Source organism: Ornithorhynchus anatinus, chromosome 4, assembly GCF_004115215.2.
Source record: "Ornithorhynchus anatinus isolate Pmale09 chromosome 4, mOrnAna1.pri.v4, whole genome shotgun sequence".
NCBI lineage: Eukaryota > Metazoa > Chordata > Mammalia > Monotremata > Ornithorhynchidae > Ornithorhynchus > Ornithorhynchus anatinus.
In genome coordinates this window covers 83,226,083-83,231,375 of record NC_041731.1, presented here as the reverse complement: position 1 = coordinate 83,231,375, position 5,293 = coordinate 83,226,083, and the positions used below count along the sequence as shown (strand labels likewise).

The window sequence follows — 5,293 nt, the reverse complement described above, 5'->3', positions numbered from 1 at the left end:
TGGGAGAAGGGGAAATGAAGATTTAGTTGGGGAAGGCCTTTTGGAGGAGATATGCTTTTAATGAGGTTTTGAAAGTGGGGAGAGTGGTTGTCTTTTAGATGTGAAGTGGAGTTCCAGGACAGAGGCGGGATGTGGGAGAGGGGTCAGCAGCAAAATAGATGAGCTCGAGTTACATTTTATACATTGGCATTAGAGGAGCAAAGTGTGTGGACTTGGTTGTAGTAGGAAATCAAAGAGGTAAGGTAGGAGGTGATGGAGTGCCATAAAAGGCAATGGTTGGTGATGGAGATGGGTGCACAAATGAAAGCACTTAGGCTGTGGCATACTAAACAGCATGTTATACTGCAGGACACATAAAATAAACATATAAGGGCAGAAATTCTCTGATTATGCCAGAGAAGCATTTCGAGGAGGAGCATGGCCTAGTGGATAGAGTACAAGCCTGGGAATCGGAAGGACTTGGGCTTTAATTCTGGCTTCACCACTTTGCTGTGTGACTTTAGGCAAGTCATTTAACTGCTTTGTGCCTCATCTATAAAATGGGGATTAATACTGTGAGGTGCATGAGGAACATGAACTGTTTCTATATTAGCTTGTCTGTACCCCAGCACTTAGTACAGTGCTTGGCACACTGTAAGCACTTAATAAATACATTTAAAAAGAAAAATAATGGCAAATTAATTATTCTTAATGATTTACAAATCACCCTCCATTCCTGGTAATGAGCAGTTGGAACTTTTAAGTGAGAAGAAGCTTGGTTTCCTAACCTCAACAGGCAACACATCACATCCATGTGACAGTGATTTCCCCATCAAAATCTATGTTACAGTGAAATTGTTTTCACTTAGCACGAGTCCATTCCTTAGTCTACTGGCTGAAGGCTAATTTTAGTTTTCTGTTAAAATGACTTTATTATTTTGTAATTACACCCCTTCTAGTGGCTTTCAGTGAAACTCCTGGCTGTTCATAGGGTATATTTGATAAAGAAGGAGAAAGAGGGAATAGGTAATGTCCTGATAAAAGGGTGGGAAGCAGCATAGCCTAATGGAAAGAACATGATTTTGGGAGTCGGAGGACCTGGGTACTAATCTCAGCTCTGCCACTTTGCTGCTATGTGACCATAGACAAATCACTTAACCTCTCTGTGCCTCAGTTGCCTTATCTGTAAAATGGGGATTAAGATTGTGAACCTTATGTGAGACAGGGACTGTGACCATGCTGATTATCTTGTAACTACCTCCTGCATTTAGTACAGTGTCTGCAACATGGTAAGTGCTTAACAAATATAAAAATACCACTTTCTTCCCTATTAATCAAATCAGTGGTATCCATTGAGTGCCTTTGAGTGCAGATCTTTTTACTAAGTGTCAAGGCATGAACTCTGCATTCTTTTTCATTCATTTATTCACTTCATTCTATTATATTTATTGAGTGCTTACTGTAAGCAGAACACGGTACTAAGTGCTTGGAAAATACAAGTCAGCAACAAATAGAATCCCTGCCCATAATGGGCTCACAGTCTAGAAGGGGGAAGACAGACATCAAAACAAGTAAACAGGGAACAATAGCATCAATATCAATAAATAGAATTATAGATATATACACATCATTAATATAAATAAATAGAATTATGAATATATACATATATACACAAGTTCATGGCGGGGAGGGGGACAGAGAAAAGGGAGCGAGTTGGGACAATAGGAAGGGGAAGGGGAGTAGAGAAAAAGGGAGGCTTAGTCTGGGAAGGACTTCTGGAGGAGGTGAGCCTTCAGTAGGGCTTTGAAAGGGGGAAGTGTGATTGGTGGATTTGAGAAGGGAGGGCATTATTGACTACTTACTGTGTGCAGAGCACTGTACTAAGCATTTGGAAGAGTACAATACAATAGCAATATCTGCTCACTCTCTAGGACATTTCAATTTAGTGGAGAAGACACTAAAATAAATTTCGGGTAAGGGGAGGGGTTGAGTAGAAGGGTATCTTATGTTATGCAGAGATGTGGGTGGAATAGAGATGACAAAGTCTCAATGAGACTATGGAAAAATTGAATTTTTTTCACTTTCCATTTCTGTAATTTTATTCCTTGAAGTACAACTGATGGAATGATAAGGCCTCGTTTCCTGCCCCTAATTACCATGCCGTTTTAATTCTCACATAATTTGAGAGATGCAGTAGGCATCTCTCATTCAGTGTTAATGAGATCTTTCTCAAAAACATATTTCAGGACCCTATCACAAATGTGAGAGAAAAGGTGTAAATACAGGGGGTGGAGAAATGAGGAAAATGAAGCTGAATTTGATAGAATTGTCAAGTGACAAATAATCTTTCAAAGGTGACATCTCTTCAACAAAGAAGTTTTCCTCTATGTGGTGAATCTGACCTCAACATCATCATCAATGGCATTTTACTGAATGCTTATTATGTGCAGAGTACTGTGCTAAGCACTTGGGAGAGTTCAACAGAGTTGATAGACATGTTTCCTGCCCACAGTGAGCTTACAGTCTCCCTCTCCACTCTCTGCTTTCATTCATTCATTCATTCAATCATATTTATTGAGCTTCTACTGTGTGCAGAACACAGTATTTACAACTTGGAAGAGACCTCTTGAGGAGCAGCATGACATAGTGAATAGAGCACAGGCCTGGGAGTTCGAAGGTCTTGGGTTCTAATCCCGGATCTGCCACTTGTCTGCTGTGTGACCTTAGGCAAGTCACTTCACTTCTCCCAGCCTCAGTTACCTCATCTGTAAAAGGGGAATTGAGACTGTGAGCCCCATGTGGGGCAGGGACTATGTCTAACCCGATTTACTTGTGTCCACCCCGGCGCCTAGTACAGTGTCTAGCACATACTAAGTGCTTAACAAATACCACAATTATTTTTAAGTATTATCATTATTATTATTATTACAATATCACAATATAACAGATACATTCACTGTCTACAATGAGCTTACAGTCTTGAAGGTTGACAGACATTAATATAAATAAATAAATGAATGACAGATATATACGTAAGTGCTGTGGGGCTGGTGTGGTAGGGTGAATTAAGGGAGCAAGTCAGGCTGATGCAGAAGGAAGTGGGAGAAGAGGAAAGAAGGGCTTAGTCAGGGAAAGCCTCTTGGAGGAGATGCGCCTTCAATAACGCTTGGAAAGGGGGAAGAATAATAGTCTGTCGGGTTTGAGGAGGGAGGGTGTTCCAGGCCAGAGGTAGGATGTGAGTGAGGGATCAGCGGAGAGATAGCCGAGATCGAGGTACAGTGAGAAAGTTTCACAGGTAAATCACTACCACAACACATACTAATATAGAATGTGTTTCTCTGGCACTGTCTGTGTGCTCCTCAGCCCAAAGTAATATTCATGTTCATGAATTAGAGACTTCTAGGAGTGCAATAGCTCAGCGTTGAACATTACTGTACATTTTACTGGGAAAAGATGCTGGTCTGAGCCTGAAATTTATCTTTCCCTTACTCTGTAAAGAATCAGAGGATCTTTAGCTATCTTTTGGGGAGAGGAGCAGCAGTGCTTCCCCATTTAATGTCTATCTTGAAGAGTTCATCAATAGTAGCAGTAGTAAAAGTATTTATTAAGCATTTACCCTGTACAGAACACTGTACTAAGCTCTGGGAGAGAAAACACAGGTGGAAACTAGACATGGTTCCGGTCCCTCAGTGGGCTCACAATCTAAGAGTTCAAGTGGGGAGAAAACTACTGGAAACAGACACAACAGGAGTGATGAAACTTTGAAAGAAAACACAAACAAAGTCACAAAATAGGCTCAAAGTCTTGGTGGGGAGGACAAAGTCTGAGAGTGTGTGGGAGCAGATTTTATCCATGTCATAGTAAGCATGGGGCCTGCTGGGCGCATGCTGGGAACATGCTGAATGCAGGGACCCTCACTGGAGAGGGGGAAGGTGGCTTTTCTCGGTGACGATGAAGTGTGAAAAGTGTGAATGAATGTGAAAAGGTTTACAGATATTACAGTCCTTTTTGCCTTAAAATCTTTTGAAACAAAATAGAATAACAAGGAGGCCAGTTTTTATTCACTTACAATTGGAATGTTTGATCACTTTAAGGATAGTGCTACAGATATGGATTGGTTTTATGATTACAGAGCTTCTTCCATTTCCCTGCTTATAAAGGGAGGATTAATTCCTTACCCTAATGTGTTCTATTGTACATATCCCCTTTTTCTTCTTCTTATCAGAAATTTATTATGGTATTGGGTCTCACCCTAGATTATAAACTCCTAAAAAGCAGAGATCATGTTAGCTAATGCTATTGTATTTTCCCAATTGCAAAGAATAGTGCTTGGCACAAAGCAGGTCCTCAATAAATAAGGTGGATCAAAATGGAGGCAGTGTGACTCAACAGAAATAGCATAGGCTTCAGAATCAGAAAACCCCAGGCGTCTCATTTCTAGGCCTAGTCCTACCAGTTTGCTACCCTGTGACTTTAGGCAAGTCGCAAAACCTCTTTGTGTGTCAGTTTGTTGTTGCTGCTGTTGTCTTATGCTGTCGAGTGGTGATCAACCCATAGTGCCGCAGTGGACACATCTCTCCCATAACGCCCCACTTCTGTCTGCAATTGTTCTGGTAGTGGATCCATAGAGTTTGCATGGTAAAAATGAGGAAGTGGTTTCCCATTGTCTCCTTCCACGCAGTAAACAAGTCTCTGCCTTCGACTCTGTCCCATGCTGCTGCTACCCAGCACAGGTGAGTTTTGACTTGTAGCAGATTGCCTTCTCCTTGCTAGTCACTGACCAAGCTAGGAATGGAATGGGTATGCCTCTGCTTGACTCTCCCTCCTGTAGTTGAGACTGGTAGAGTACTGGAAACTCTCCAGGTGCGATCCTGAGAGGGATGTGTCAAGTTACTCATCTGTAAAATGGGAATAAATAATTGTTTTTCCCTTCCTCTTAGACTACGGTCCCGGGAATAACAGGGAATGTGTCTGATTTCATTATCTCAGACCCATCCTAATGCACAGCACAGTGCTTGGCAAAGAACTGAGCATTTAGTAAGTTACCATTAGTATTATTATTAAACATTAAAAGTTTTTTTCATAATCAAATAATATGAGCCCTAGGAGATAAAATTTCTATTTAAATGAAAGGAATTGTGATTAACACAGTACTAAATTTATGGATGCCCTGGCCCTTGGTATGGGTAAGTCTGCTTAGGGTGTCAAATGCAATTCTGTAGAGGGTTTTTAAAATCAAATAATAATTTTTGACCTTAAACTAAATGAGTGGAAGTTGTTTTCTCCAACTTCCACCCCAGGAACTTTGATGTCT

General features: G+C 40.9%; 1 non-coding gene across 1 annotated transcript; it reads right to left on the bottom strand.

The window, feature by feature from the left end:
* Nucleotides 1-4,722: 4,722 nt before the first annotated feature.
* On the bottom strand, nt 4,723-4,860 carry LOC114811694. Its single transcript, XR_003759390.1, has one exon. It is a non-coding gene; the product is annotated as a small nucleolar RNA SNORA7 (small nucleolar RNA).
* Nucleotides 4,861-5,293: the final 433 nt, after the last annotated feature.